Source organism: Scyliorhinus canicula, chromosome 11 (genome assembly GCF_902713615.1).
Source record: "Scyliorhinus canicula chromosome 11, sScyCan1.1, whole genome shotgun sequence".
Taxonomy (NCBI): domain Eukaryota; kingdom Metazoa; phylum Chordata; class Chondrichthyes; order Carcharhiniformes; family Scyliorhinidae; genus Scyliorhinus; species Scyliorhinus canicula.
The window spans coordinates 46,038,298-46,059,778 of record NC_052156.1 but is presented as its reverse complement, the minus strand read 5'-3'; the positions used below and the strand labels follow the sequence as shown (position 1 = coordinate 46,059,778).

The following is a 21,481-nucleotide window of genomic DNA, read 5'->3' as shown; positions in this document are numbered from 1 at the left end:
CTCCCAGGATATTGGTACCCCTCTGGTTCAGGTGAAGACCATCCTGTTTGTAGAGGTCCCACCTACCCCAGAATGAGCCCCAATTATCCAGGAAACCAAAACCCTCCCTCCTGCACCATCCCTGTAGCCACGTGTTCAACTCCTCTCTCTCCTTATTTCTTACTTTGCTAGCACGTGGCACGGGTAACAACCCAGAGATAACAACTCTGTTTGTTCTAGCTCTCAGCTTCCACCCTAGCTCCCTGAATTTCTGTCTCAAATCCCCATCTCTCTTCCTACCTATGTCGTTGGTACCTATGTGGACCACGACTTGGGGCTGCTCCCCCTCCCCCTTAAGGATCCCAAAAACACGATCAGAGACATCACGAACCCTGGCACCTGGGAGGCAACACACCAACCGTGAGTCTCTTTCGTTCCCACAGAACCTCCTGTCTGTTCCTCTAACTATGGAGTCCCCAATGACAAGTGCTCTGTTCCTCTTCTCCCTTCCCTTCTGAGCAACAGGGACAGACTCTGTGCCAGAGACCTGCGCCCTATTGCTTACCCCTGGTCGTCCCCCGCAAAAGTATCCAAAACGGTATACTTGTTATAGAGGGGAACGACCACAGGGGATCCCTGCACTGCCTGCCGGTTCCCTCTGCCTCCCCTGACGGTAACCCATCTACTTTCTTCTTTTACCTGAGGTGTGACTACCTCCCTATAACTCCTCTCAATAACCTCCTCTGCCTCCCGAATGATCCGAAGTTCATCCAGCTCCAGCTCCAGGTCCCTAATGCGGCTCTCGAGGAGCTGGAGTTGGGTGCACTTCCCGCAGATGTAATCAGAAGGGACACGAGAGGTGACCCTTTCCTCCCACATTCTGCAGGAGGAACATTCAACTGCCCTAGCCTCCATTCCCACTGAACTAACTTCCCAACTACTGAAAAATAAAAAAAATAAAAAACTTGTTAGTTTAGCAATCCAACGGACAGAGCTTTTTTTTTGGTTAGAGGAGGAGGATGGGTGGGAAACACTACGTAAGTAGTGTTTCGGGTAAAGCTGTCACTCGAGAACAGCCCCTTCACAAACCACCTTCAACTTACGCTGACCGCACTGCACGTATGCAAATCTCCCCGGAACAGCCAATCAGAAGCTCTGCTCTGCTGCCCTCTGCTGGATGCTCACCTTCCGTCGAACTCCTCGGGTCACTGATGCAGGTGCACCTTCAACTTACGCTGACCGCACTGCACGTATGCAAATCTCCCCGGAACAGCCAATCAGAAGCTCTGCTCTGCTGCCCTCTGCTGGATGCTCACCTTCCGTCGAACTCCTCGGGTCACTGATGCAGGTGCACCTTCAACTTACGCTGACCGCACTGCACGTATGCAAATCTCCCCGGAACAGCCAATCAGAAGCTCTGCTCTGCTGCCCTCTGCTGGATGTGTCTATGTGTCTATGTGTCTACATGTGTCTATATTGTAAGTGCAGTTGCACTACCTGACCACCAGGGGGAGTAGCTCTGGGAATGCTCGAGAATTGTACTGGGCTTCTCCCTTGGCTCCGCCCAGGACTCCTCCCCCTGGAGCTGCTGTATAAAGATCAGCGCCACATGGTCAGCCGGCCAGTTCACCGAAAGTTCAATGGCTAACAGGCTGGCTCTGTTGTGAGTATACTAAAACCGCTATTCTAATCCTACAAGCACATGTCCGTAGAATTGTTGGTTCCAACAGTAACGTCAGCCCTCCCAATCATGGTCTCCTCTCCAGAAATGCTCTTCAAACTTTGGATGTCTTACCCGCCACACAATGACCGAGATTAATTTGTCCATCCTAATGAAAAAAGATTTGGGGATGAAGATCGGGAGAGACTGGAACACAATTAGGAATCTCGGCAGACTGTTAATTTTAATCGCCTGCACTCTCCCCTTGTTCTGAATAGTACTGTTAAACCAGCTACTGAATTCTCCCATGTGGGGCTGAGTCCCATGGTGAGGATGGATACGGGGAGTGTTTCCTGCTGCGGAGGTGAATGAGAAACAACACCATATCCTCCTGCCCTGACCTCGTTAATTAAGCATCTGGGGGTTTAGTGCCGTACTTCGTGGTGGGGTGGACTTGAGTGCCTGTGTCCCATCATCATATCTGGGCGCCATACTGAAAAGGCACTTGACATCACTGAGTCACCATTGAAGAAAGATGTACCTCCCCAAGAAAGAAAATGGCTCTCCAGGAACATGCTGAGGCTGGAAGACAGACCTCCTCGATGATACGAAAGCTGGAAGATCCACGTGATAAATGCTTGTCCACCCACTACTGTGGCATACCAGAGTCGCTGGTGCTCTCCTTTTGAACTCCAGAGGCAATCCCAGGCATTCCTCAGGTAAGTTCTGACTTCTGCATGCCACACTATTCCATATGAGTGCTGGACTGATGTGTTTTCCACTGTTATCGTGGACATACGGGTGTGGGGAAGATTCTGGTCAGGCCTTCTTTGCATCCAATTAGCTGGATGCAAATCAGTTTCATGTTGGCCATCAGGGAGTTTCCCAATCTGCCATTGTAGTAACCTGCGGAATATCCCGTGGGAAATTCAAGCCAGTTTAAACTGATTATTGGGCATCCTGCAGAATTCTCTCTCCGCTGCCCCCCCTCCCCCCTCCCCCATCCCCTACCCCATCCACCATTGAATCCACTGCTGGGGGCATGGGAGAATTTCACCCATTAAATGGAATTCCCTCCCTCTGCCTCTCCATTTCTCTATCAATGTCTCTCCTTTAAAGTAAGACTTAAAAGGGCAGCACAGTGGCGCAGTGGGTTAACCCTGTTGCCTCACGGTGCCGAGGTCCCTGGTTCAATCCCGGCTCTGGGCCACTGTCTGTGTGGAGTTTGCACATTCTCCCCGTGTTTGCATGGGTTTCACTCCCACAACCCAAAGATGTGGCCAGTGTTTTGTTTGCTGGATCCAGAATACACATATCCCAAAAGTTACTGCTAAATTTACAAGATTGTGGCACATCATCCCAAAACCTAAGCAATGCCACGGACAATATTTTGAAAAAAGGAAGACAAGCTATAAATGACTCTTGATGGGTTCCGTTTATTTATAGAAGTCTTGTGAATCATTTTTAAAAGTTAATGATCGCAGCAGTTATATTGATATCAAGGCACGATATATTTTATGGAGCAAGAGGGATCTTGTACTGTTATATTATTTGTGAAGAGTTCAGAACTAATTGTTACGTGAGTATATATCTATATCCTGGGGTGTTGCACTGATACACTGCAGTCATGTGCCAAGTAATGTGTCAATCTATGAGCAACATGGAGAGATGCAAGAAATACACTTGACAAAGCTCCAGCATTTTGAGTCTAAAGTGTGGTTATTTCTAACTTCTGGAACCAGAAAACATAACAGGAGAGCTTCAGACACTTGTGATACTCTACATGAATTGAGTCAACATGAGAGAAATTAGGATGAGAAAATATTACATGATTGGCATAGTACAGTTGAAGGATTTCTTGTATCCCAGATTCTAAGGTCATTAAAGAAGAAATATCAGATTTATCAAAACTACTTAGATTTTGGGCAACAGTCTAATTCAGTCAAAAACAGATGGCGCATGAAATAAATAATTTTCCTGGAGCAGCCAATTGTGAGCTTTTATGAGTGAAAACTGTAACACTATGGGCGGGATTCTCCCAACGGGAGTCTAAGTGCCGATGGCGGAGTAAAAACCGGAGTGTTTTACTCCGGCATCGGTGCCCGTTCCCAGACCCCTATTCTGGGGCCTCCGTGGGGCTGGCAGGGGCGTGGCGCGATTTGCAGAGGCAGGGCCTCGGCGCGGCATCGGAGACCCGGCGTCGCGTAAAGGACGCTGCGCCTTGGGTCCCGTGCATGCGCAGTTGGGCCAGCTCAATCCTGCGCATGTGCAGTTGGGCCAGCTCAATCCTGCGCATGCGCAGTTGGACCGCGCCATCCTGCCGCATGAGCGGGGAACTTCTTATGCGCGCCGGCCCCCACCCAACATGGTGTTGGTGTTCAGGGGCCGGCCGCGCCGGTAAGTAGTCCCGGGGGGAGAGAGGCCGGCCTGCCGATCGGTGGGCCCCGATCGCGGGCCAGACCCCATCGGAGGCCTCCGCCGGTGAAGGAGCCCCCCCCCCCCCCCCCCCCCACAAGCTGTCCCCCCGAGCGTTCCCGCAGAGTACCTGCCGGCAGTGACCAGGGGTGAATGGCGCCGGCGGGATTCTGTCTTGTCGGAGCGGCCGCTCGGCCCATGCGGGCCGGAGAAACGCCGATTCCAGTGGCCGGTGCCGCGCCAAACGCGCCGGCGCAAATGGTGCCGATTCTCCGCAGGCTCGGAGAATTGCCCCCGCATCTATAGTTATGTTTTAATTGAACCTTTGACCATTTGGATCAGAATATATGAGTTTAAAAGGAAAAGCGAAATCTGCTCAATTGAATATGCTATGATATACACAAGAATAGCATTGGCACAGGTGGATGTATCGATTGTCAGTCTATGCTGCACAGATAGTGTGAGAGTGCATGTGAAATTTAATATTGTTTGCTTATTTGCAAAATGTTTGTAGCGGTGAAATTGTTCTACTGAGGCTGTGGGTGTTGCCAGATAGTCTATTAGAATGCAAGACTATGGTTGTTTAGCTTGTGGTCCCAAATTTTAAGAATATGTTTAATGGTAATAATCACTGTGTTCTCAGAACTTCATTAAAATTCAAGCTTACACTGTATAAATTGTAACACAACAACTTACCAATGATCATGCCATTTGAACGAACACTCTGTAGAATTGGAGACATGTTGGTAATAATCTTGGCTGTTACATTGCACTTCCGGTGAATAGTTTTTGTGCAACCAGCTGAGCAGGGATGTGCACTTACATGAACCTTGATCTAATGACTTATATATTTTTAAACATGTTAGATGTATTACATAGGGAGCAGTATTTTTATTTTTTTATTTTAGAGTACCCAATTATTTTTTTCCCGTTAAGGGGCAATTTAGTGTGGCCAGTCCACCAACTGAACATCTTTGGGTTGTAGGGGTGAAACCCACGCAGACACGGGGAGAATGTGCAAACTCCACATAGACCATGACCCAGGACCAGGATCGAATCTGGGTCCTCAGTGCCGTAGGCAGCAGATCTAACCACAGGGCCACCTTGCCGCCCTTAGGGTGTAGTATTTATTAAAGGAAACGCCATGCTGTACCATACCTTAAACAACAGCTTAACTGATGTTAGATTCATTATTACAGCTGACAAAGTGGGATTTTGTTCTTCAACTTGAGTGACAGCAGCAATACCAATATTAAGAGTGGTCAGGAAAGCTAACTTAGAAAATCAAATTAAGATAAAAGGGAATATAACAGCCTGAAAGGATTTCATAACTGGGAAGTTATCTTCATCATCAGATCCCCGAAACGAGGTTACATTGAACATTTTGTTTCCTTAAGTGACTCAGCCAGCCAATCCTGAAGCCACAAAGAAGGACGAGAGTTGTGCTGAGGAAGGGGGTTCTCAAATTAGGGTTCTGTCTGTCCCTCTGTCTCTACACTTCTACCACTTCTCCACAGCAGAGGCTGCAGTTAGTTTCTCACTGTTGCGGTACGTTGAATGAGCTGTTGCTACATGGCACAGCTTGTGGTATGTTTCTCCCATGTACTGATGTCAATTCATTTAAATTTTAGAATAACCCTAAAATGTTTTCACTGTCCTCTTTGGGTCAGGTGCCAATCTTAAGTTGTAAAAATGAAAATTGCTTATTATCACAAGTAGGCTTCAAATGAAGTTACTGTGAAAAGCCCCGTCGCCACATTCTGGCGCCTGTTCGGGGAGGCTGGTACGGGAATTGAACCCATGCTGCTGGCCTGCTTTGGTCTGCTTTAAAAGCCAGCTATTTAACCCAGTGTGCTAAAAAAGATGATTATTTGGCATGTAGATGTAGAAGCGTGTCCTTATCAGTGGAACTGATGTGGATGATCCCGATTGAAATGATGGGGAACTGACTTCAGGAAGGATGTTATAGTTTGTTCGCCTGCCTTCCCGCTTGATTTTGAGTATCCTGCGGAAACACAGATGATGGGATTATCCAGCACGCGGAGATGCCTTTGGTAGGTGACTCAAATCTCATAGCCATCAAGTATGATGGTGACTAGAATAATAGTGTTTTTGATGACATTTGTCCTTTAATGGAGATCTGCTATAGACTTGGTTGTCCATTTTTTGGGAGGCTGCACTGCAGAGCTTATTCTGTGCTAGATCTTTTCTCCGATGGTAACTTTTTGAGAAAAATAGCTGCCAGAATAGGACGAGAAAAGAAGTCGATTGTCATGGAAACAGTTAAATCTCTGATTCCTAAGGGCAACGTGATATCAAGTAATCATAGGATGACAGGTACTCTAAATTACTTGTTTGTCTCAAGTGTTCATAGAAGAAGCAAAGTACCTTACCGTACAGCAGCCACTGCCTCCCAATTGCTCTGCCGTTCAATAGGGCAGTTCTTAAAAGGAGGATTTATGGGCCCTTGATCCTGGGGAAAGCCTGTGTCACCTAGTTAAGTGTCTGACTGGCACCTCAATTCAGGTATTCACCGGCCTCCTTTAGCTCGAGCGGGAGTGCAACGAGGCCAGAAAATCGCATCCACTATCTTTATTGCACCCTTGATTTCAGAAGCAGAAAAGCCAGTGGTGAAGACCCACTTTGAACCGTCTATGAATTTTATTATGAATTTTGTGTTGAACAGCAAAGCTCATACTGAGTGTCCTGAGATGTCTAGCTAAACCTTGAGTTTGAACAACTGAAGGAGGATATGATCAGAGGTAAGATTTGTCATCTGTACAAAGGAACCTGTTGTGAGAGCACATCTGCAGAGAGAAGAAAAATGCACTCTCAAGCAAGTTATTGAGGTGCAGAAGCTCTAAAGTGGTCAATTATCAACTGAATGAGTATTGATGGAAGAACTGATGAGAACTGCTGAGAGGCAGTTCAGGCCTTCCAAGCACAGGACAATGGAGACAAGGAAGAACAATTTAAAGAAGGACCAGCAGAAAGACCAAGGCCAGAATACTGGAAGTAAATATTGCAGCGGATACCACACAAAAGAAAAGGAAGCATGTCCAGCATGGAGAAAGCAGTGCCCTAACTCTGAGAAGCTGAATCGTTTTGTACAAATGTTTTCCTGGGAAGAAGAAAAGCAAGTCTAGAAAGATGGTCGTTGGAGAAATGTCAGGTGATGATTCTGTGGTGCTAACCACTGCACTACAGTGCTGGCCTAAACAATGGTTTTTGACTGTTGGAATGATGACTGCAGAAGGAGGGTATCATATTAATGTGAAGTGTCACATAATGCCTTGTGCGACATCATGACCTGTGTGAAGTTGCTCAAGATGGTGACCCACAAATGAAACCAGAAGTAAAGTTGAGGCGATGTGATGGAACAATGTTCACCCCAAGAGGACAAACTAAGCTGGGAACTCAATGAAATGAAATGAAATGAATGAAAATGAAAATGAAAATCGCTTATTGTCACGAGTAGGCTTCAATGAAGTTACTCTGAAAAGCCCCTAGTCGCCACATTCCGGCGCCTGTCCGGGGAGGCTGGTACGGGAATCGAACCCTGCTGCTGGCCTGCTTGGTCTGCTTTAAAAGCCAGCGATTTAGCTGAGTGAGCTAAACCAATGCAATGAACAAAAGAACAAAGAACAAAGAAAATTACAGCACAGGAACAGGCCCTTCGGCCCTCCCAGCCTGCGCCGATCCAGATCCTTTATCTAAACCTGTCTCCTATTTTCCAAGGTCTACTTCCCTCTGTTCCCGCCCATTCATATACCTGTCTAGATGCTTCTTAAATGAGAAAGAAAATCTGCAGTTCTGGATCGTAGACTCTAAGCAATGTTCACTCACCTCAACTGAAATAAGTCAAAACTTGGACTGGTAACCCACCACGTGCTAGAAGAGATCTGCAGCATTTTGCAAAGTACCAAACCATTGATTGCTGAATAGATCATCACATAATACAAAATTGTTTTCACAGGTCTTGGATGTCTTCCTGATGATTATCAACTTGAAGTAGATGAACGTGTGAGACCAGTTCAACACCTTATGAGTAGAATTCCAGTTTTTCTCAAGTCCACACTGAAAGACAGGATAGAGGAACTTGAAAAGATGAGACTATTCAAGAAAGTGACAATTGCTCTAGACTGGATTAGCAGCAAGGTATCAGTGAAATAACCTGGAAATCTGGGAGCGTGCATAGATCCAAAGGACTTCAATAAAACTTTGAGGAGATGGCACTATCTATCCCATGCCAGCCATTGAAGGAGTTTTACCACAACTTGCAAGTCAATGGTCTTACTACTACAGATGCAAAGGATGGATACCTGCAAATGTCGGTGAATTTCAGCAGCAGTTTTCTGACGACATTCTGGAAGCCAGTTGCGAGGTACAGATGGTTGAGCACACTGTTTGGCATTTCTAGTCCTCCGAATGAGTGTCAATGCAGAGATAATCAATAATTTTCCTGGAGTGGAAGTGATGATGTGGATGATCTGCTGGTTTATGGACATCAATGTGATGGAAGAATCCATCACAGACCCTGATCAGAATCCAGTGACACTGCTAGAGAAAGCTCACCAAATGAAGTCGAAGCTAAACAAGAAAAAACTGCAACTGAGGATGACCGAAGTCAAGTACATCAGCAATGTAGTGACAGCAAAACAACTTCGCCCTGATTCTGATAAAGTGCGAGCTGTAGCAGAGATCAAACAACCCAACAGATGTGAAGGCTAGCAAAGTTCTCACCAATTTATCATCAGAATGTGAACGCCTATATAAGCTCGCTGCAAAGGCATTGGGGCACAGAACAAGAAGCAGCTTTCACTCCCATCAAACAACTGGTGCCGATAATGCCAGTGCTGAGGTACTATGAAGTCAACAATGTAGTCATTCTGCAGTACGATTCCAGAGAAACAACTTGGAGCAACCTCCATGAAGCAAGGGCAACCAGTTGCATTCGCATCCAGTACAATAACGCAAACTGCATGAAAGAGTGCTTGGCTATTGTCTTTGCTTGTGAGCATTTTAATCAGTACCTATTTGGGAGAGACAAAGTGACAATAGCATCTGACCACAAGTTACTTCAAATCACCTTTGTCATATTGCGTCTATCTGCTTCACAGCGTCTGTAAAGGATGTTACTTTGTCTGCAAAACTGTAATTCAGAAGTAAAGTATAAGCAAGGGAAGGAGATCATAGAATCAGAGAATCCCTACAATGCAGAAGGAGACCATTTGACCCATCGAGTCTGCACCAACCCTCTGAAAGTGCACCCGACCTTGACCCTATCCCCAAAACCCCACCTAACCGTTGGACACTTTGGGACAATTTAGCATGGCCAGTGCACCGAACCACATCTTTGGACTGTGGAAGGAAACTGGAGCACCGGACGAAATCCACGCAGACATGGGCAGTCACCCAAGGTTAGAATCAAACTCGGGTCCCTGACGTTGTTCAACAACAGTGCTAATCAATGTGCCACTGTGCCACCCCAAATGTACAATGAACTACACTCTCTGAAGGAAGTTAATGGTGCTTGTGCAGAGTTTGAAATCTTGGATATTCAACAAGAAGCAACAGCAAGAAATCCTCTGGAATTCATCAACCCAGTAGAGTAATTGAACCGAAGGACAAGCATCTTGCTCAGATCAAGCAAACTACACAATGTGGTGTAACTCTGCAAGTACTACAGAAAGTAGTGATTAAACAATGGCCTGAAACCATCAAAGTTGGCAGAAGAGCATATTGAATATTCAGAGAATAAATGATCGCACAAGATGGCATATTTTATGAAGAAACTACAGTAGTCATCCTGAAGGAAATGAGAAAAAACATGCTGAAGTCATCCATGCATGCCATGAATGAATGGAAACTAGTCTGAGGAAGACAAGAAAAATGCTCTCCGGGCCAAATATGAGCAATGAGATCAAGCATCAACCAGTGAAGTGGTTGGAATGAACATCAGGCTAAGAAAACTGATGAGCTGCTCATGAGTTATAACATGCCAGATAGACCATAGGTGAAGCTTGGAATAGACCTCTTCACTCTCTTGGAACTGACTACAGGTATCTTGTCACTGTTGACTACTATTCACACTACTAGGAGTTAGTTCAACTGACATCAACGACTTCCAATGAGGTCGTAGAATGCCTGAATGCATAGACTGCCAGTTGTCATGACATTCCTGACAATGTGATGAGTGACAATGGCCCTCCATTCACAAGCAAATATTTCAGGCACTTCATGAATCATTGGGAAATTCAACACTACACATCATCTCCACACTGTCACAGCCAAACGGAAAGGCCGAGGCAGCAGTGGAAATTGCTAAAGAGATTATCAAAAAAATCAAGTACATCTAGCAGAGATGTGCACAAAGAAACCTTAGTGTGGAGAAACACACCTACTCAAGGCATGGAAAGTAGTCCAGAGCAGCAACTAATATCACGCCACACCCAAATTTCACTCTGATAAAGTGACAAACTCATTGCCAGAGTCGAGAATTACAGAGTTGGTCAGAATGCAAGCATTCAATACACTAAACAAAAGTCAGCCCACTTGGCAAATTGGAATCTGTGTAACGCAGCTGTCAACTCAGTCATGCACAGTGGCACAGTAATTAGCACTGCTGCCTCACGATGCCGAAGACTCGGGTTCGATCCCAGCCCCAGTCACTGTTTGTGTGAAATTTACACATTCTCCCGTGTCTGCATATGTCTCACCCCCACAATCCAAAGATATGCAGGGAGGTGGATTGGCCATGCTAAATTGCTCCTTATTTGGGAAAAAACCTCAGTCATAAGTGATTGTTATAACCTGCCATTTTACTACTGACTGGGGACTAATGGCAATCCCACAATCTTTAGGGAGTATGAGTTTCCCCAATGAGGGAGGCAGATAAATCATTAGCAGATTCCCTGCATACATAGAGCTGGCCAGTTTGGACCCAGCTAGAGAGGAGTGAGCAGCAAGGGAGTTACTGCTACAGTTGTGTACATGTATGTTATTGCAAATAAATGTTACTTCTTTCTATCCTTCAACTCATGCTGGATTCTTCGTGGCCCTCACAAAACTGGCGACGGGGGTTAAAGTGGATTGCTGTCTACGCTGCTGAAGCCACCTCCCTGGATTTTTGTTGGATACAGATTGGAAGTTTTTTTTCTGTTTCACCATGGATATGCGTTACTATTTCCGGGCAAACAACATCAACGAAAATGAATGACAGGTGGTCATTTTGCACACCGCCTGCGACCCACATACATTTGGGGTGATTAAGAGCCTTAGGTACCCAGCTGCGCTGGACACCAAGACGTTTGATGAACTTGTGAACTTAGAGGGGCAACATTTTAACCCAACACCGTCCACGATAGTCCAGCATTACCGGTTTAATACCGCTGAGAGGACCATGAAGGATTGCACCCCGTCACAGAGAAGGTGCGCGCAATTCAACAGACCCCTGCCCCAACTGACACTTTGCATCTTCATTCTTTACTCGGCCTCGTAAACTATTACGGGAAGTTCCTCCCCAATCTGGCAACTACGCTGGCCCTGTTGCGCTTTCTGCGAAAGAAGAATCACACCTGGGTTTGGGGTCAGCTGCAAGAAACCGCTTTCCGGCGAGTAAAACACCAATTGTCGTTGCCTGGGATACTACCCCATTATGATCCCGGAAAACCTTTGCTCATCACATGTGATGCATGCCCGTATGGTATTGGGGCCGTCCTGTCCCACAAGATGGAGAACGGGGCCGAGTGGCCGATAGCTTACGCCTCCCACACATTGACTGCAGTGGAAAAGAAGTACGCGCAGATCGAGAAGGAGGGCCTGGCGGTGGTCTTTGCGGTGAAACGCTTCCACCAGTCTGTGTATGGCCGCCACTTCGCTATCATGACTGATCATAAGCCTCTGCTGGGGCTTTTCCAAGAGGATAAGCCAATACCGCCCATTGCTTCTGCACGGATCCAGCACTGGGCTTTGTTGCTCGCTGCCTCCAAGTATTCTCTGGAGCTCAAACCAGGAATGCAGATAGCGAATGCCGACGCACTGAGTCGATTGCCTTTATCGACCGGCCCCATGTCGACCCCCACGACCAGTGAGGTGGTTGCAACCCTAAATTTTATGGACTCCTTGCCTGTTACGGATTGCATCACAGATCCGTGAGTGGACCCAGACGGAGCCAGTCCTGTCAAAGGTTTGGCACATAGTCCTGTATGGTGGGCAGGATAGACAGCTCCCAGGCGAGCTGCGGGCATTTTCCTCCAAGCTGTCAGAATTTAGCGTGGAAGACGGCATCCTTTTGTGGGGGACACGTGTAATTGTCCCGGAAAAAGGACAGGAGCTGATACTAAGGGACTTCCACAATGGGCATCCAGGTGTAACCAAAGTGAAAATGTTGGCCCGGAGTTATGTCTGGTGGCCAGGCCTCGACACCGACATTGAGAAGGTGGCCCAAAACTGCTCCATTTGCCAGGAGCAATCGAAGCTTCCACCGGCCGTGCCCCTACATCACTGGGAATGGCCAGGGCGGCCTTGGGCACGCTTGCATGCGGATTTTGCCGGCCTTTTCAAGGATCCATGTTCCTTCTATTAATCGATGCCCAGTCTAAATGGTTAGAGGTGCATAAGATAGTCTGCACAATGTCCTGCAGAACAATCGAGAAGATGCGTTTGTCTTTCAGCACGCATGGCCTCCCCACGGTGCTAGTCACGGACAACGTCACTCCGTTCACAAGTGAGGAGTTTGCGAGATTCATGAAGATGAACAGCATATGCCATATCTGCACCGCTCCATACCACCCGGCTTCCAATGGGTTGGCGGAGCGCGCAGTGCAGACATTCAAAAGGGGCCGAAAGAAGCAGTCTTCCGGGTCTATGGACATGTGACTGAGTTTTCATACAGGACCACTCCACATGCGGTGACTGGGGTAGCTCCCGCTGCACTCCTCATGGGCCGGAGACTTCGCACCCGCCTTAGCATGGTTTACCCGGACATTGGCGCAAAAGTACGCTGCACTCAAGAACGGCAGGGACATGGCTTTTCTCGGCATCAGCCAATTCGGCAGTTTGCGCCTGGTGACCCAGTATTCATTTGAAATTTTGCTGGTGGTGCCCAGTGGGTCCGTGGCATTATATTTTGGCGAACGGGCCCTATCTCTTCCCAGGTGCAAGCCCAGGGTCGTCTTCACCACAAGCATGTAGACCACGTTCGATCCAGAAGACCATTTCTTCCAAAGTTTCCCCGCCCCCGGAGCTCATTTCTACAGCCACAGAGACCAGACACAGTGGAGAGTATTCCTCACAATCTTCCTCTGGTACCGCACTCAAAGCCTGCGCAGGTCGTTGCAGAAACGTGTGCAGGTAGAGACGCCGAGAGGATGGAGGCAGCAGACTCCGACTCTGAGATGGAGACACAGGGCACCTCAGAGGGTGAGTCCTCGGGCTCTCAGGCCGTGGATGTTCAACCGTTACGCCGTTCATCACGGAAGCGCCATTCTCCATCTCGTTACACGCCGCCCGATCCAGCGCCTGCGGCAAAATGAGTCCGACGCCCTCCTTCGCCAGGGTCTTCGGTGGATTCCTTGGACTTTGGGGGAGAGGGTTATTATAACCTGCCCGCTTACCACTGGCTGGGGACTAATGGCAATCCCACAATCCTTCGGGGGTATGAGTTTCCCCAATGAGGGGTGCAGAGAACTCATTAGCAGAGTCCCTGCATAAATATAGCTGGCCAGTATGGAACCAGCTAGGGAGGAGTGAGCAGCAAGGGAGCTACTGCTGCTCTTGTGTATATATTATAGTAAATAAATGTTATTTCTTTCTAACCTTCAACTCGTGCTGGATTCTTTGTGGCCCTCACAAAAGTGATAATGGTGAACAACTATATCTATCGTTGGAACAGTAGACCATTCAAGTAACCAGAGAAGCTGCATGTTCACAGCAGATAGCTGATGATGGAAGAGTTGATTTTGCCAACTGAACAGGGAACAGAATGACCATCAGTCCAAGAGGGCAAATACTCCCCGACAAGCTCAACGGATCAGCAGCGAAACTTGCCATGTCAATGGAGAGGTAATGTCACGCCAGGAACTAGAAGACACCCAGATAAATACCCAACAGCAACCCGCAGGTCTACCATTAGAAGGTTTAAAAACTTTAAACATTATGTGTGCAATGCATGCATAGAGTTAGAAAGGAAGATAGACTGGAATTAACAGTTTTTTGTTCGCAGGTGATGAATTTCTCTATAGACAATGTAAGTGTAACTCGTAACTGCAAATGATAGTGCATGCAATATGTTTTTTTTTCTTTTTATGAGAAGGTGGATATATGGAGAAATGGCTTTGTGAGTTGTAGTATATTATGTTGGGGCCAGTTTAGCTCAGTTGGCTGGACAGCTGGATTGTGATGCAGAGCAAGGCCAACAGTGTAGGTTCAATTCCCTTACTCACTGAGGTTATTCATAAAGGCCTGCCCTGCCTTCTCAACCTTGTGCCTCCCCTGAGGTATGATGACCCTCAGGTTAAATCACTCAAAGGGGGTCCATGGTCATCTGGGACTATGGTAACTTTACTTTGGGAGTCGATTTAGCTCAGCTGGACAGCTGGTTCATGATGCCCAACAGCATGGGTTCAATCCTTGTACCAGTTGAAATTATTCATGAAAGCCTACCTTGTCAACTTTGCCTCTTGCCTGTTGCCTGAGGTATGGTGATCCTCAGAAATCAGTCAGCTCTCCATGTCAAAGGGGAAAGCAGCCCCTGGCAGTCATCTGGGACTGTGGCGACTGTGTAAAATGATGTACTGTGACTTGCCATCTTATGTTATTCCTCTATTTGAAAATAATTCAGGCAGAAGCCATTTAAACCACCACATGAAACAACAACCAACCAAAAAATTAACTGATCTATTTTAAGAAAGCTTATTATAAGCCCTGATTACATTAAAGCCCTTTAATGATCACACTAATGCATCACACTGATTTAACTATTTGAAGATTGTACATCTTTTGCAATCTATAAAAGCATTTGAGGACTTGCCTTGTCTAGTCTACTCTGTACACGTTTAGGGTTTTTTTCATGTCATGGTCAGCAGAGAACATTTCACACCCATGATACCCATAGAATGAATTGAGTAGATTTAGCAGCAATGTATTCTGTCCAAGAATAGGAAGGATTAGATGCAAAATGACCACCGTTTGTGATATTAAATGTGTTTGGATGAATTATATGAAAGAATGAATACAAATCCAAACTTAAGACTGCAGAAAATTCAATCTTTTTAGAATTGGAATTGCAAGAGCTGTTTGAAATCAACAAATTCATTTGTATAGAAGGAAGCCCGGGACCTCGGGAAACTAGCATGTAGAAGAGGTTTGGGTAGAGATGAAATGGTAGAAGCAAGAAGTCTCTTGAGGGAGTGGTGCACAAGACCCCAAACAGTACTGACACAGCAGGATGGAGTATAAAGGAAGAAATAATGAGAGATTTTCAGAAATCTACAGCGATAATCACGGGAGATTCTAATTTACCTATAGACTTCAAAAATTAGATAGGCAAAGGTAGCCTAGATAAGGAGCTCATTGAATGTTTTCAGGCTAATTTCTTCGAACAATATTCTCTGGAGCCAACCAGAGAGCTATACCAGACCTGGTAATGTGCAATGAGATAGGATTAATTAATTACCACGTAATGAAGACATCTCTAGGTAGCAGTGATCATCATATGATTGAATTCTAAATTCAGTTTGAGGGAGAGAAAAGTGGGTCCAAGACTAATATTGTTTTCTTAAGCAAGGGCAATTATGAGAACGAAAAAATACAAGGGGAGGACCATCACCCCTTGTTAACTAAAAACATTAAAGATAGTATCAAACTTAAAGAAAAAGCAAATAATTTTGCAAGGACGAGTGGCAGGTTAGAAGATTGGTTGGAGTAGAAAAATAAACAAAGAATGACTCAAAGACTAATAAGGGGAAAGAAGTGAAAGTTCACTCGAAATATAAAGACCGGTAAAAGTTTTGATGGATATTTAATAAAGAGAAGAATTAACAAAGTGATCATTGGTTTACAGAAAGTTGAGTCTGTGGAACTAATAATGGAAAATAAGGAGATGGCAGATGATTTGAACAGGCATTTTGTATTGGTCTTCACTGTGGAGGATACAAGTAACATCTCAGAAATAGCTATAAATCAGGAAATGGAAGAGAAGGGAGAACGCAGGAAGATTACAATCACCAGAGAAGTGGTATTGAGCAAAATATTGGAGCTGTGGACTGCCAAGTCCCCAAGTCTTGATGGATTTCATTCTAGGTCTTAAGACGTGACTAGTGAGATGGTTGACGGGTTTGTTTTAATTTCCAAAATTCCTCAGATTTGGGGAAGGTTCCATGAGTTTGAAAAATAGTAAATGTAACTCAAAAAGGGACGTGGACAGAAAGCAAGAAACCACAGGCCAGATAGCTTAACATCTGTCATAGGGAATATGGTAAAAGCCATTTTGAAAGAGGGTATAGCCTTCCGGTGGCCTGATGTAGGTGGCTCTCGCTGGAAAGCTGATCTTCTTGCCCTTTTTCCTGGTGCACAGATCTTTTACTTTTCAGAAAATTTTGAAATTTAGCGGGTGCTGGGATGTTTCAGAGGGGCCTAACTGAGGCAGAGCCAAGAAAAATTTGAGATGAAACCCATCAACTGATTCTGAAGCCTCTCAGGAATCAACTGAAGGTAAGATGGTGAAGGTAGCTTCTTTCTCTCCATCCGCTCCAAAAACAGCCAAAGCTCTCACCAGTATTTTGGCAAGCGAGTTTGATAAATGCCGACAAAACCTGTTAGTCTTGGCCCCCATTTGTTTGGTTCTTGAAACCACAACAAGACTGTTGATGTTCATGGAACCACTATTAAGCCCTATGACTGGCGACTTGTGTTGAATACATTTAATCTTCGCACTGAGGATACGCTCCACGTTATGTGGCACTACCACCATGCTGAATGGAAGAGATTCAGAACAGATTGAGCAATCAAAACTAGGCAACAGCGAGGTGCTCTGGCTGTTAGCAGCAGAATTTCATTCCACCACATACTCATGGTCTGGCATGCTCACCTTAGCATGACCATCAAGCCAGGAAACCAACAATGGTTCAATGGGGAGTGCAGGAGAGCATGCCAGGAGTGGCATCAGGTATACCTTAAAATGAGATTCCAACCTGGTGAAACTACAGCACAGCATACATGCTAAGTCATGAAAAAGCATGCTCTGGACAAAGCTGAGCACTCCACAATCAAGCTCTACAGCCTTGACATATTGAGTTATGAATCATGAAGGATAATTAAACAACTAACTGTAGAAGAGACACACGAACATCCCCATTAGCAATGATGGCAGAGCACAGCATATGGATGCTAAGACAATGTAGACATGTTAGAAACCATCTTCAACAGAAGTTATAGTGGATGATTCATCTGGGTTTCCTTCAAGGTCTCACTATAGCATCAGGTTGATTTCTGTTAATTTGATTCACACCACATGATATCAGGCAACAGCTTAGCAAACTGAATTAAAGCTATGGGTCCTGACAACATCTTGACTATAGTACCGAAGTCTTGTGCTGTAGAACTAACTGCTCCTTTAGCCAAGCTGTTCCATTTTCACGACAACACTGGCATTTACCCGACAAGGTGAAAAGTTTCCCAGCTAAGTCCCTGTCCAATAAAGGCAGGACAAATCCGTAACAGCAAATTACTGTCCCATCAGTTTATTTTCTATCAGAAGCAAAGTGATTTAACATGATGTCAAGAATGCTGTCAAACAGATGATCTGCTCCTCTACATCTCGGACCCACAGAGCAGTATGGACGGAATCATCGCGCTCCTGAAAGAGTTTGGCGTCTTCTCGGGCTACAAACTCAACATGAGCAAAAGCGAGATCTTCCCAGTACACCCACAAGGGGGGGGGCAGCACTAAAGGGGCTGCCGTTCAAACAAGCCCGACACAAATTCCGCTACCTGGGGATCCAAATAGCCCATGACTGGAAAGGGATCTTCAAATGGAACCTCACCAGTCTGACGGAGGAAGTAAAAAAAGACCTGCAAAGATGGAACACACTCCGACTCTCCCTCGCGGGGAGAGTCCAGACGGTCAAAAGGAACGTACTGCCCAGGTTCCTCTTCCTGTTTAGATCCATTCCGATCTACATCCCCAAGGCCTTTTTCAAAGCACTGGACAAACTAATCACTAATCATGGTGTTCGTATGGGGGGGGGGGGTGCCAAACAGGCCCGGGCAACCACGCCCACATGTTCTGGTCTTGCCCCAGACTTGTGGAGTACTGGACAGCCTTCTTCGAGGCTATGTCCAAAGTGGTGGGGGTGAGGGTGGAGCCATGCCCGATAGTAGCGGTCTTCGGGGTTTCAGACCAGCCAGATCTATTCCTGGGGAGGAGGGCGGACGCCCTTGCCTTTGCCTCCCTGATCGCCCGCCGTAGAATCCTGTTTGGCTGGCGGTCAGCAGCACCACCCAGAGCTGCAGACTGGCTGTCCGACCTCTCGGAATCTCTCCAAATGGAGAAAATCAGATTTTCCATCCGAGGGTCAGACGACGGCTTCCACAGAACGTGGGAGCCATCCATGCAACTGTTCCCGGACCTGTTTCTGGCCAACGAACAAGAGGAAGAATAGCCGGGTGGCCAAGAATCGGGGGGAAAATGGTCGGGAATCGGGGGAAGGTAGCCGGCGCTTGGAGGGGAGAGATAGACTGGGAGGGATGGGGGGGGGGGGGGGGGGGGGGGGGGGAAGACAGCTAAACCTGGGGAGAGGACGGCGAACCGTGGAGGGGGGGTCAGGGAAGCGGGAGCCAGAGGGAGGACACGGGATGCCAAAACATGCATGACATCTCCAGGAGCGGGGAACGAGGAAACTGGAGATGGAGGACGGGAGGAGCGGCAGAAGCGGGGGCGAGCGTGGGACGGCAGCAAGACCGTCCGGGAAGGGCAAGCGACAGCAACACACAGCACAGCCAAATATTGCACGCTGTGATTTTCTCCCCGGCACCCAAAGGTGTGCTTGCCCCCCCCAGTCCCCGCCCCCCCCCCGCAGGCAGTCGCCTACTTATGTGGGGTGGGTTATTTTGCCAGATGTACAGAGATGCCGCTGTCGAGCTGGTGCACAATACCCCACCAGTTATTCCATTTCATATTGTATTTTTTTTTAATGTTGGGGTGTGCCCTTCTCCTCTAAATGTGTGTGTATATATATATGTATTTCTTATTCTGTGTACATAACGGTAATTATACCTTGTTCAAAAAAACCCAATAAAAACATTTATTAAAAAAAAGAATGCTGTCAGATGGCACTTATTCACTAATAATCTGATCACTGATGTTCAATTTGGATTCTACTTGGTTCTAAACTTCATGACAACATAAACTTGATACAAGTAGGAATGCAAAGGAGTTGAATTCCAGACATGAAGTGAAAGTGATTTTTCTTGACCCCAAGACAGCATTTGACTGAGTGTGGCAGTCAGAAACCCTGGTAAAAATTGAAGTCAATGGGCATTGGCAGAAAATCTCCACTAGCTGAAGTCCTACTTGGTACAAATAAAGATGGTTGTGGTTGTCAGAGGCCAAATATCTCAGCTCAGGTGCCAGGTTGGCTGTGCCAGGGCTCGGACCCTGAGGGGGCCTTGCCCACACAAATGGGGGGTGAGGGGGTTTCAAGGACCCAAGAAAAGGTTGAGGGGTGAAGGGGGGTGCTACTGAAAACTGGGCTAAAAGGGGGGGTCCAGAGATAGGGGCAGCCTTCCAAAATGATGCCCCGATTTCCGAGAAGCCAGTCCTGCTGGCGAGCTCAGCGTGCCAGTGCAGGATGGTTGCCTAAGTATGGCCTCGGCGTGGAGAAACTCCCAGAGGCCACAAAATCGCACAGTTCCATTCAATAGGGGGGTGATTCTCGGCACTGCATCTGCCAAGAAACACCAAGAAACACAACCAATATTTTCAACTCTCAGCCAGGATTTTGTTTGCTCCAGACTCAACAATTCCAATGTTTTCTTCACTGGCTGCCCAGTTTGTACTCCATAAACATGTATGTATACTTCCGATCAAAAGGAGGCAGTTGTTTAGAAAATATGTTGTCAGCATTCTCTTTGTGAAATTGGTGTTTATGACCTCTTGCAGAATTTTCAGTCTCACAATATTAAAATGAGCACAGTATGGAACCTTGCACTCAATAGTTAACACATTGTCAATTTGAAGGAATTTTATTTTGTCAGTACGAGCTATTCAGATCACATTATCACTTGAGTGAATGTTTCACTGGGGTAGATGAACATTCAAGTTTCTCAGATTAAAGATATTGTGATAGCATGTAGGTTAATTAAATAATCTGTTTAGGTTGAGAATTATTTATGGTTAAGCAGGGATGCAGGGAGACAGCTGTTCATTGCCATTTTTTTACACTTACTAATGCAATTCCAGCCTTTTCATTAGCTGCAGGTGTCAACTTCTAATTTTAATTTCCTGTTTTTGTCATCTTTAATTTTCACCTGAAGCAACAGCAAAAAGCTTCAGGATTTCCACCCCTGTCAGTGAAATATTAACATCTAATACACTAAGTCATGTAGAGAACAGTGGAGATGTTTTGAAGCTTTCCATTGCATTCACTTTCAGAACAGTGTGCTATGCCAAATATTCATATACTGAATGATTTTCTGCAGTTTCCCAACCAACTTTCCAATTCAGGTTTGCACACCAAGGCTTTGCTCCTTTCTCTTGGCACTGAAGACCACTATTGGTTCATTGATTGTGTTGTTTAAAACTTACCATTCCATTTCACTGTTGTCTAAATTCTCCCCAATGCATCAATTTCCTTTTGAAGGGGAGAACAAGGAAAAGCTGATGTGACCAGGTTCTCACATTAACCACTTACATTGAAAACGGATTTCAAAGGAATCCCAAAACAAGGACATTCTTCCACGACAATTCTTCCATCACAATTGCCTTTCCCACTGGAGAGCTGATTGTGGTGAACTACAACTCCTTGAAGACCTCGGTAATAGGTATGAATATTGAGAAATAAAAGCAAATTACTGCGGATGCTGGAATCTGAAATCTCAGCAAGTCTGGCAGCTTCTGTAGGGAGAGAAAAGAGCTAACATGTCGAGTCCGATGACTCTTTGTCAAAGCAATGAATATTGAGAAGGAGGTAGGAAAATGAGGAGGAAGTAGGAACTCCTTCCTGCACTTAAAATCCCAGAATTGCCTTGCTGTTTCTTCCATTATGTGGTTGCATCTTGGGCAGCACTTGGGCCTCATCTAACAGCAGGGCTACAAATGGTCATTTGAGTTTTGGTGGGATTTTTGGGACAACAGCGGCTCAGATGCTCTCTGAGGAAAATTCATTTTATTTTAAGAAAAAAATTCAAAAGAAAATTAAATTCTCG

General features: G+C 46.1%; 1 protein-coding gene and 1 long non-coding RNA gene across 3 annotated transcripts in view; one reads left to right on the top strand and one right to left on the bottom strand.

Annotated features, from left to right (window-relative positions):
• The window catches only part of LOC119973066, a 40,935-nt gene extending 26,023 nt beyond the window's left edge, over positions 1-14,912 (bottom strand). The window contains exon 1 of the long non-coding RNA XR_005462222.1: positions 14,720-14,912. This is a non-coding gene — a long non-coding RNA (uncharacterized LOC119973066). The remainder of the gene's footprint in view (positions 1-14,719) is intronic.
• Positions 1-21,481, top strand: part of fhit (fragile histidine triad diadenosine triphosphatase) — a 1,624,435-nt gene that overhangs the window by 358,810 nt on the left and 1,244,144 nt on the right. The window lies entirely within an intron of this gene.